Below are 12,624 nucleotides of genomic sequence, written 5' to 3'. Positions count from 1 at the left end.
CTGTCTGTGCACTTGGGTTCTGCTAAATGCCCCCATTACAGCACAATCTGGCCAAGAATGGACCCAGCCCAGATGGACGACCGCCTCTCCCGGATGGAGAGCGCGCTACAGTGATTGATGGCCGCCACGGCTCAGAGACAGCGAAACCTTGTACAACTCCCAAAAGCAGTACCCCCTGTCTTCTTCTCACCTGTCCCAACCGCTCCCGTAGGATTGGGCGGCCCCGAGCCGATACGATTGGTCCGCAGCCCCCTTACTTCGGAAGAGAGGGATAAGAGGGTAACCATGAACCTCTGTTTGTACTGCGGCCAGCATGGTCACTTCATCAACCAGTGCCCAGCAAAGGGGCAGAGTCCCCAAGTGAGCGGGAACATACTTGTGAGTTCCGCCATGGTCACTGCTCCCCCATCAAGACCCATTCTCTCCGGTGAGTTCCTGTTACCCTCCGGTCCCCATCCCATAACCGCCCTGGTCGATTCAGGAGCTGATGAGAGGATCATGGATCGGTCCCTCGCTCTTCGATCTCTGCCAGAGCCCTGGATGGATACGTGCTGGGGAGGGTAACTTCCAAGACCAACCCCGTACACATGCTCCTGCCCGGAGGCCACAGGGAAACCATTCAGTTCATGCTCCTGCCTACACCCGACCAGCCGGTCATCCTGGGTCATTCCTGGCTTCGTACACACAATCCAAACTCACTGGATCGGCTGGCGGCCGAGTGTGAAGCGGCTGGGATGAGGATCAGCACCGCTAAATCTGAGGCCATGACTCTTAGCAGGAAACCGGTGGATTGCTTACTCCGGGTAGGAAATGAGTCCTTAGCCCAAGTGAAGGAGTTCAAGTACCTCGGGGTCTTGTTCGCGAGTGAGGGTACTATGGAGCGTGAGATTGGCCGGAGAATCGGAGCAGCGGGGGCGGTATTGCGTTCGCTTTACCGCACCGTTGTAACGAAAAGAGAGCTGAGCCGCAAGGCAACGCTCTCGATCTACCGGTCGATCTTCGTTCCTATCCTCACCTATGGTCATGAGGGCTGGGTGATGACCGAAAGGACGAGATCGCGGGTACAAGCGGCCGAGATGAGTTTTCTCAGAAGGGTGGCTGGCGTCTCCCTTAGGGATAGGGTGAGAAGCTGAGCCATCCGTGAGGAACTCGGATTAGAGCCGCTGCTCCTTTACTTAGAAAGGAGTCAGCTTTGGTGGTTCGGGCATCTGGTAAAGATGCCCACTGGGCGCCTTCCTTGGGGGGTGTTTCAGGCACGTCCAGTGGGGAGGAGACCTCGGGGAAGACCCAGGACTAGGTGGAGAGATTATATCTCAACACTGGCCTGGGAACGCCTCGGGATACCCCCGTCAGAGCTCGTCAATGTGGCCCGGGAAAGGGAAGTCTGGGGCCCCCTGCTTGAGCTGCTCCCCCCGCGACCCGACACCGGATAAGCGGATGACGATGAGGATGAGGATGAGGACAGCGTTCAAAAAAAAATAAGGTCAGGGGGGGCGTTTGCTCAAAAAAGGTTGAGAACCACTGAAATACAGGATCGGCAGGCAGAGAGTAGTCAGCAGGCAGAGGTCGGCAACGGGAGGGCAGATGGGCAGTAGGGAACGGGTGAACAGACAGACCGACAGGGACTCGACGGCGGTCGGGAGGTCAGGCAGGCGAAGGGTCGAAAGCAGGGGAGGCAGGCTGGTGGATCAGGAGTTGGGGGCAGACAGGCCGACAGGGGCTGGGCGGCAGGCAGGATAGTCAGAAAGGAAGGGATCCGAGAACAGGCAGGATAGTCAGACAGGCAGGGATCAGAGAACAGGCAGGATCGGAGGTGGGTCAGGATTCGAGTCGCAGGAAAGCACTGTGAAACACAAGAGACAATCTGGCAGGGAATGTTTGGAAGGAGAGGACTGATATAGGGGGAGCATAGGTGAAGGTCAGACAGGCCTGTGATACACTCTACCAGCCAAAAATGCAAGGAGAAATCAAAGACTATGTGCAGCAGTGCTTGGTGTGTAATGTGTATGCACACGAGCAACAGAAGGAGACTATGACTTCTGGGAGATCAATCTACTTCCAGACCTGTCAGCAGGTACAGACATCAGAAGGTTGGCACGGTACAGCATCCCTGACCAGGTCATTTCAGACTGTGGAGGTCAGTTTGACTGTAGAGAGTTTCGGGCATTTGCGAGGGAGTTGGGCTTCAAACATGTTATGTCCTCCCGAGACACCCAAAAAGCTAACTGCAAGGCAGAGTGTGCAGTGAAGATTGCAAAGAGCCTATGCAGAAAAGAAGACCGTGCCGATGAGGTCCCCTGGAAGGCTTTTCTACACTGGAGGAACACACCCAAAGGAGCTGAACCACTCCCGGGTGGCAGGAAGGGCCAATGGAGGAGAGGTGTATGCTTGCAGCAGGTGAGACGCGGTCCTATCTGGTCAACATGGAGGGAACCGCATGCACTGCAGCCCAGCACAGCGACTGATGTCACGAAGGCTGAAAACTATTCTCCCTGTGGCTGACCAGCTGGTAGAGCCTCAGGTCACCACTGGTGTTAGAGTGAAGCATCAGGCAGTGTAGCTGACTTATGATGGATCTGCGAGGGATCTGCAGGAGCTGAACATCGGCCATCCCATCAGGGTGAAACCACTCCCGGTTGGCAGGAAGTGCCGATGGAGGAGAGGTGTATGCTTGCAGCAGGTGAGACCGCCGTCCTATCTGGTCAACGTGGAGGAAACCGTGCATCGTCGCAACAGGGTCGATCTCCGACCAGCAGATGTTGCCCCTCCACAGCCGTCAGCCCACGAAGAACGGCCACCTGAGCAGCCTTTGGACACAGGTGCAGCTGACAGGGGCCATGCGGAGGCAGTCGTCCTTAGCCCTGCGACGACTCCAAGGTTGTCAGCCCCGAGGTCACCGCCATCTCCCCCACGGGCTGTGACCTCATCATGCCGTGCGTTACAGGGCCAGGCCTTCTTCCGAAGAGGGAGGCATATTAAGCCTCCAGAAAGACTTGACTGTTAGGACATACACTGAGCTGAGAGTGACACACGCACACACACACACACACACATGCAGGACAGTGGACTTTATTGTTTACAACAAAAAAAGGATGGTCACTTTGAATGTTCTTATTCGGTTGTTTGTGCATGCTCTGATACTACTATTTTGTGGTTATAATTCTACAAAGGTCCTGGTTGATATTGACTAGCCGTCTCATTTATACACCATTTCTATTGCATTATTTTGATTTGTGGATATGAACACTAATGTTCTAATGACTTATACAATCCATGTTATTGTTTGGTATTGCATTCTAATAAAGGAAGGGAGATGTTGAAGGGTAATGTTTTGCAAGCCGACAGCGCCCTCTGGTGGGCTCGTGTGTGTATGTACTCGGTAGTCCTGACATGGTGCTGAAACGGGCTATGACGCAGGGGGAGACGCAGGAATGTCGGAGGAAAATGGGGTTAAAAAGGGTTACAAATATCTCCCCATCAAGGCCAACCGCAGAGTAGCCTACGAAAAGAATAGATTGCAATAATATGAATGCTAAAGATATTTAAACACAATTGATTAAGCCTAGGCCGACATATATATCAGTCCTAATCCTGAGCGCACGATCGGGAGGTGGAAGTTGCGCTTTAGATGCCTTCAAGTCCAGCGGAGGGCTCCAGTTTTCGCCGGGAAAGTCATGCGCTGTGATATGTGTGACAGCTATGTTGCACAACATTGCAGCTAAGGCTGGGGTAGCTTTGGTTGAACCGGAGGACATTGAGGACGATGACGACGAGGAAGATCGGTGTGAGGACGGCCTCCCTCATAACTACGCGGCTGGTTTTCATGCACGTCGAAGAGTGATTGAGACTTTTTTTTAACCCCCTCCACCCTCCCACATGTCACTAAACATTCCCGTCAACGTGACCAATCCCCACCATATCCCAGCCTTGTGCCTGCTCCTTTGCATTTTTTTTTATATTTTTATAATTAATATTTCTATTATTTTTTTATTTTATTTTTTTTTGCATCATTTTAGGCTACGTTTTATGAGTAGCCTATGTCAGTCTGCACAAATCACCCCCACTTTCTCTCACACATTTTAAGTGCCCTGCCTGCTCGAACATTTCCTGGACTGTCTCTCTCAAACTAAGAACATAATGGCCCACATTAGGCTCAGACGCACGTGATACACCATTACCAATGTGTTATAATAAAACGCATCCAATACTAGGAATGTCCGCTGGTTACGCCACTGAGGCTATAGTAGGCTAACGAGGCTCTTAGCGTCCTACGAGTACCCTGGAGCACTCGTTAGCTACGAGCGTTTTCAAGACGTTCGTTACCAAAGATGCTTTCGGGAAACGGTGTGAAAACTGTACGATGCTCGTACGACCCACTCTGCGATCCACTTAGGCTAAAGATGCTTTCGGGAAACGGGGCCCTGTAAGATAGCACCATGTATCATTTGCGCCTAAACACACCTCTGCTTTTCGCCGACACACCTCTCGGGGCGCAAGTTTAGTGGCGCGGGGGAAAGTCAGCTTTGCGCCCGGTGCCATACATGAGTCGTTATAGAAAGGCAATTGCGCTGGGTGCAAGATAGGTCTCAAAGTGTGCATAAATTAATGGAATATTTTTCGCGATTCATTCAATGTTAAGGATAACTTATCAATGTCACAATTTAAATTAAACGTTGCAGGCCGTATTATTGAATTTATCATATGGTTTAAGAAAGCCATCATCTGGCAAACGTGAAGGAAATGTCAATTGAGGCCTACACCCTGAGGGACATTCACGTGTCTCTCATTCACACCATTTATCGCCCCTGAGATGAACCCGTTTACTTAACTGACTCTATATTGGCCCCTAAAAATGTGTAAACCTCTCTTGAACCCCTCCCACTCTAGGGACAGCCCTTGAAGTCCCAGGCTGGTCAGGACAACGGCGGTGGAAATCAAGGATGAGACCGGAGTTGACGATGTTGCGACCCATGACCTCTCTTCTGGACCGTAACCCTCCCAGCCGGCCAAGTATTGATAGCCATGGGGTCGGACCACTGACAGCCGTCTAACAATGGAGGCAAGGCCTCCATCGATGAACCCGTGGTGGTTGGGGCTTGGAGATGGGAGGGCTCTGCTTGACAGGCTTAACACGTGCAACACGGTATGTTGGGTGTACCTACATGGGTATGGGGCGATTGAGTCTGACCGCCACAGGGCTTTTTACCTTTGAGACTGGAAAGGGGCCAACGAAGCGATCCGTATGGTGAGACAACACATGGAGCGGGAGGCCCCGGGTGGATAACTGGGTAACATTCTCTTAAAACATGCTGCACTCATAAGAAGCACCTGCCGGGCCCGGCTCCAGTTGCTGCAATACTGGCGTGTTCCCTCAGTCAGAGCTGAGGGAATGCTAACCTCCTCTTCGATGGCCTTGAATATGGATGGCTGGTAACCATAAACACACTGAAAAAAGGAAGTTACCAGTAGAGGTGCCAGGCAGTGTATTGTTGGCTTATTAGACCCAGATGAGGTGTTTCGTCCAGGAGGTGGAATTAAGACGAGGCAGCACACACAGTCTCCAACTCCTCATTGGTGGACAGGACGGTCTCTGCGGTTTCCTTGGCGGAGGGCAGTTTGAGAAGAGGAATGAAGTGTCCACTCTTATGGACAGATAAAGCCCAGGGAGATGACCGACCAGGGGAGATGCAGGACTGGGAGTGGGCGTAGTAGGCCGGAAGGAGAACAAGTGTGAACTCATTCCCGGCACACTCTGGGAAGGCAGAAACATGCTCTCCCACTTCCCTCTCTATGGTCGGCCACCAGAAACGTTGTCTGATGACAAACAGAGACTTTTTTACCCCCGGTTGACAGGAGGGGACTATGTGCCCAATGGATCACCTGGGAATGAAGAGAAGACAGCACAAACAACTAGTTTTGGGTGCAACCATCCAGTACATTCTCCTCAATGCCCCAGGTGATGGCCCGACCAAACATGGAGGTGGCAGAATGTAGGAGGGAGACTTGGGGGTGGAGTCAGGGTCAAACAGACGAGAGAGCATCTGAGGTCGTGTTCTTCGAACCGAGGCGGTAGGACAGAGAAAAATTAAAACGATTAAAGAACAGAGGCAACCTGGCCTGACGGGGGTTGAGCCTCGTTGCGGCCCGAAGATACACCTAGCACTTATCAGTCCCTCCAGAAAAACGCGATTATGCGATCACATAATTCAACGCATAATCAGCCTAAGTCCGCATATTCATGCGGGGGCCGCATTTTTTCAAATATGCCGCACTTTCACAGCATAAATTGCCAATTTCCGCGAAAAAAGCAGCAATTTCCCCCTGTTGCCATGGGAACGTAATGAAGTGATGTAATTACGCGACGTGAACGTCATCGCAAACCCCGCGAAGAAGGCAAGATGAAGCGGTCTCATTTGCCAACAAAGATAAGTGCAAAAGACCGTGCAACGCAGTTTCCCGGATTGTTACACGACAGTGGGGGCAAATTATTTTGCACTCCGTGCAACTGCGTGTTGGACCACAGGCGGAAGTCAACGCTGGAAAACCACATGTTTGGCCGCAGCCAAACATGCCAGGATGGTTAAAGAGATGGACGTTGAGGGAGAGGGGATGGAGGATGAGGGTGAGGAATGATTGGCTAGTGTTAGAGGCTGCAGTTAGTTTTCATTTTCACAGTGGACTGTTGGAGTTTCATTCAATGAGTTGATTCAACTTTACAGTTGTAAGATTGCACTTTTTTCTTACTCTTTTGAAAAGCTTCCTCTGTAAAACAGGAACATTTATTTATTTATATTTTATTTATTCATTTTTACAGAAGTTTTAGCAGATTATTTTGTAAAGCTACAGAAGTTGTACTCAATGTTTTGTAAGTTTGAGCCATGTTTTAAGGTCTCAAATAAAACAAGACAAGAACTTAAATTTTCCAATTTACAATTAGGGCATTTAGCAGATTTACATCGTTTAATACACACATTGACACACAGACGGCAGAGTCAACCATGCAAGGCGACAGCCAGCTCGTCAGGTCAAATTGTAAATTGTAAATATTCAGAGCACTTTCTATGATGTAGTATGCTTGTTTTTCATAGAAAGTAATAAGAAATGACTCTTTACATTAAGGTAATAGCCTAGTGAGAACAGGGTGATGGGGGAATCACTTTTTCCCCTCTTTTTCAAACCCCAATTTTCGCACGTTCCCGCATTTTTTGCAAGTTCTCACATTTTTCCGCGAGTTCCCACAATTTCATCGCATAAAATGGCATAAATATGCAGCATATTTTATCTCATTTTTTAAGAAAACGTGCCGCATAATCAAGGATTTTTGGCCGCATAAATCACAAAAAAACGCTGCATTTTTCTGGAGGGACTGTCTTATTGTCGGTCCACACCCACCGACCATAAGATTGCATCTGTTGCAACTGCGGGGATGGCCCACTCCGAGACAGCACCAACCATGGCTGGATCCGTTTCGAGTCTCTCCTCAAGTTCTCTTCACAAATAGACAAAATCAATACAATCATAAAGTGAGGCTCACATGTACCGTTTCTCTCCACTCTTAGTTCACATAAAACAAATACACAGCTCCTTTTTTGTCAAAATCCTGTTTCAGCTTATTCGCTGGTTGTTTGAGCTACTGTATTGGTCCGAATATAAGACAGCCTTTTTCCCCTCGAAATAGGTCAGAAAAAGTCGGGTCGTCTTATATTCGGGGTCTAGTATTCAGAGCGCAGTTTCTCTTCTTCGGTGCTCCCTTTAAATGTCAATACACATTTGCGGCCCCAGATGGCGCCAAAAATTTGTTCCGGATGGCGGGAAGAAGAAGTCCAGCGTCCTTAACAACCAGCCCGTTACCGGTGTTTAAAGATGGAAAGACAGGCTGACCATTTAGAGACAAGTGGCTCAAAAGTGGGTCAGGTCAATAAACAACAGCGGAGGAGCTATGATGCCAATTTCAAAATAACGGTCGTCAATAAGGCAGAGTCAACTAACAACTGCCAAGCTGCCAAGAAATTCGGGGTCACGGAGTGTAATGTAAGAAGATGGCGAGCAGAAAAACAATGTCTAAAAGATGCCAACAGTCAGCGCAAATCCTACCGTGGTCCTCAAAGTGGTCGTTTCATTGAGGTTGACCGGAGAGTTTTTGAATATGTCAGGGAAAAAAGAAGTGAGGGAATGCCCATTACCAGAGCTGTCATCCAGCTTAAGGCCCTGGAAATCGCCAGAGAGCTCAACATCACTGGATTTAAAGCCAGCCTCGGCTGGTGTCGTAGGATGATGCGGCGTAATGGACTGTCACTGAGACGGAGAACGAGTTTGGCCCAACACCTGCCATCAGACTTCGGAGAGAAGCTGCTTCCGTTTCAGCGCTTTGTTATTAACCTGAGGAAGAAGCACTCCTACCCGCTGGATCAGATCGGCAATGCTGATCAGACACCCATTTATTTTGACACGCCAACATCGGTGACGGTAAATAGAAAGGGAGAAAAGTCTGTGTTGGTGAAATAAACAGGCAACGAGAAGAGCCGCGTCACTGTCATGTTGACATGTCTCGCTGATGGCAGCAAACTCCCCCCGTATGTCATTCTGAAGCGTAACACAGTGCCAAAGGACCCAATAGCAGCTGGTATTATTGTGCGCGCCCAGGAGAAGGGCTGGATGGAGTCGGGGCTTGTAGTAGACTTGCTAAAGGTTGTGTGGGGCGCACGCTACAGGGGACTGAGGAAGAGGAGGAACATGCTCGTTCTGGATGCGTTCCGCGGACATCTGACTGAGTCAGTGAAAAGTCAGGTGCGAGCAATGAACGCTGATCTTGTGATCATACCAGGGGGAATGACAAGCAAGCTACAGGTGTTGGACGTAGTTGTGAACAAGCCTTTCAAGGATAACCTGCGAAAGAAATACACAGAGTGGCTCCTGTCTGGCAACCACGCACTCACACCGACCGGGAAAATACAGAAGCCGTCAGTCCGTCTACTGTGTGAATGGATCCTGCATGCATGGGATGCTGTTCCCTCACAGAGCATCATCCATGGCTTTAAAAATGTTGCATCTGAAATGCATTGGACGGCAGTGAGGATGACGCGCTTTGGGAGGAGCCGCTGGAAGCGGAGCAGCTGGGGAGCGATGACAGCGAGAGCGAACAAAGCGGGGCAGACGACGTGTGTCAGGGATAGAGAGAGATCGGAGGAAAAGTTTGGCAATTTTTTGTTAAGTTTAGTTAAATGTGTGGCCTGTATTTTCTCTGTTATTTAAACATTTTCACAATGTTGCTTTATTATTGCTTGATATTAATTTTGAATCATACTGTACATATTTTGCCTCGAAAGTGCCGTGGCCAGTGTTTAATTCATTGTGTTTTTAATATTTTTTTTTAAATTAAGTTCTTTGTTCGGCAAATCTAGTCTGCACATTTTTTTTTCTAAATGTTTGTGTTGAAAAACGGGGGGTCGTCTTATAATCAGGGTCGTCTTATATTCGGACCAATACGGTATCTCACATAGTGCAAGTAAATACTGTTCTGTTCCTATAATATTGTCATGGTCCGTCCCTAGTTTTCCCATTCACCTGCCTGCCACCCTGATCTCTCCTAATTAACCCAATCATCTTCCCCTGTGCTCCCCCTGTATCAGTCCTCTCCTTCCAAACATTCCCTGCCAGATTGTCTCCAAAGTTTCTCAGAGCTTTCCCGCGACTTTGATTCCTCATACTTCTCCGATCCTGCCTGTTGCCGATTCCTGCCTGTCTGACTACCTTGCCTGCCGCCCAGCCCCTGTTGGTCTGTCTGCTCTTCTGTCCCCGGCTCCTGATCCACCCGTCTGCCTCCCGTTGCCGATCCCTGCCTGTCTGACTATCCTGCCTGCTGCCCAGCCCCTGCTGGTCTGTCTGCTCTTCTGTCCCCGGCTCCTGATCCACCAGCCTGCCACCCCCTCGTTGCCGACCCCTACCTGTCTGACTATCCCGCCTGCCGTCGAGTCCCTGTCGGTTTGTCTGCTTTCCCGTTCCCCATTCCTGGTCTGTCCATCTGCCCTCCCGTTGCCGACCTCTGCCTGCGGACTACCTTCTGCCTGCCAACCCCGTCCCCAAATAAAGCCTTGTACTCATTCTGCGCCAGTCGTCTGTCTGTGCACTTGGGTTCTGCTAAATGCCCCCATTACAGCACAATCTGGCCAAGAATGGACCCAGCCCAGATGGACGACCGCCTCTCCCGGATGGAGAGCGCGCTACAGTGATTGATGGCCGCCACGGCTCAGAGACAGCGAAACCTTGTACAACTCCCAAAAGCAGTACCCCCTGTCTTCTTCTTGTCTGTCCCAACCACTCCACTAGGATTGGGCGGCCCCGAGCCGATACGATTGGTCCGCAGCCCCCTTACTTCGGAAGAGAGGGATAAGAGGGTAACCATGAACCTCTGTTTGTACTGCGGCCAGCATGGTCACTTCATCAACCAGTGCCCAGCAAAGGGGCAGAGTCCCCAAGTGAGCGGCAACATACTTGTGAGTTCCGCCATGGTCACTGCTCCCCCATCAAGACCCATTCTCTCCGGTGAGTTCCTGTTACCCTCCGGTCCCCATCCCATAACCGCCCTGGTCGATTCAGGAGCTGATGAGAGCATCATGGATCGGTCCCTCGCTCTTCGATCTCTGCCAGAGCCCTGGATGGATACGTGCTGGGGAGGGTAACTTCCAAGACCAACCCCGTACACATGCTCCTGCCCGGAGGCCACAGAGAAACCATTCAGTTCATGCTCCTGCCTACACCCGACCAGCCGGTCATCCTGGGTCATTCCTGGCTTCGTACACACAATCCAAACATTGATTGGTCTACTTTCTCTATCCGCAAATGGGGGGTCACCTGTCAGCAATCCTGTCTCAGGACCCCTTCACCGCTACCTGACACTCTCACTCCCGCTTTAGCCTCGGACATCTCTGGGGTTCCTGCCGTTTATCATGACCTTAGAGAGGTCATAAGGCCAAAGCCACCTCCTTGCCCCCTCACCGTCCCTATGATTGCGCCATTGACCTGCTCCCGGGCATTTCTCCCCCCAAGGGACGCTTGTACTCCCTCTCTGCTCCTGAGAGAGAATCCATGGATCTAAATAGTGCAAGTACATCCAAGGCTCTTTAGCAGCAGGGATCATCCGACCCTCCTCGTCACCCGCTGGGGCAGGTTTTTTCTTCGTAAGTAAGAAAGACAAGTCTCTGCGGCTTCGTATTGACTACCGTGGTCTAAACGACATCACCGTGAAGAACCGCTACCCCCTTACACTACTCTCCACTGCCTTTGAGCTGCTCCAGGGGGCAACGGTATTCACCAAGCTCGACTTAAGGAATGCTTACCACCTGGTCCGCAGCAGAGAAGGAGACGAGTGGAAGACGGCCTTCAACACCCCAACGGACCATTACGAGTACCTGGTGATGCCCTTCGATTTGACCAACGCCCCAGCAGTCTTCCAAGCGCTCGTCAATGACATGTAAAATAAGTTTGTTTTCGTCTATCTGGACGACCTAGAGGAACACGTCACCCATGTCCGGTCAGTTCTCCGCCGCCTCCTAGACAACTCCCTGTACGTCAAGGCGGAGAAGTGTGAGCTCCATGCACCTTCTGTCTCCTTTCTGGGATACATTATAGCAAGGGACAACCTGCGGATGGATCCTGCCAAGGTCTCTGCTGTCACCTCCTGGGCCCCCCCGGAAACACGCAAGCAGCTGCAGCGTTTCTTGGGGTTCGCCAACTTCTACCGGCGCTTCATCAGAGGCTTCAGCTCCATCGCGTCCGGCCCTCACCTCGCCCAAGGTCCCCTTCCGTTGGTCTAAAAAGGCACAAAACTCCCTCGAGACCCTCAAGACCCGCTTCACCACCGCCCCCATCCTTCAGATCCCCGAGCCCGACCGGTGGACGCATCCGGTGTGGGAGTAGGGGCGATCCTCTCCCAGCGTTGTTCCGCCGACCAGAAAATCCTTATTCTCTCGCCGTCTAACACTCCCCGTTTTTGGTCTGGACTGATCAACGGAACCTAGAGTACATCCGGTCCGCCAAGAGGTTGAACTCCAGACAGGCCCGCTGGTCACTGTTCTTCGACCGGTTCAACTTCACCTTGTCCTATTGACCCGGTTCTTGTAACCTAAAACCAGATGCTCTCTCCCGACAGCTCCCCGAGTGTCCCGATGAGACGGTCAAGCCTTCCACCATCATCCCAGCTTCCTGCCTCGTCGCTTCCGTCACCTGGGAGATAGAGGAGAGAGTACGAACCGCGACTTTGAATCAGCCTGCCCCCAGCTCCTGACCGCCTGTTCGTTCCGGCTCCCCTCCGCTCCGATGTGCTCCAGTGGGGGCATGCTTCCCGGCTCACCTGCCATCCCGGCATCCAGCGGACCCGGGACTTCCTGCAGCGACGGTTCTGGTGGTCGTCACTGGAGGAGGATGTCCGGGGTTTCGTCAACGCCTGTCCTGTATGCAACCAGAATAAGACCTCCCGCCGCCCACCAGCCGGCTTCCTGCATCCATTGTCTATCCCCCATCGTCCCTGGTCGCATTTTTCCCTGGACTTCGTGACTGGTCTACCTGCGTCAAAAGGCCACACTGTCGTCCTCACCATCGTCGATCGGTTTAGCAAGTTGGCCCATT

The sequence above is a fragment of the Gadus chalcogrammus genome, chromosome 1 (assembly GCF_026213295.1).
Source record: "Gadus chalcogrammus isolate NIFS_2021 chromosome 1, NIFS_Gcha_1.0, whole genome shotgun sequence".
Classification (NCBI taxonomy): Eukaryota; Metazoa; Chordata; class Actinopteri; order Gadiformes; family Gadidae; genus Gadus; species Gadus chalcogrammus.
The sequence above is the reverse complement of the archived record's forward strand: the minus strand, read 5'-3'. Positions refer to the sequence as shown.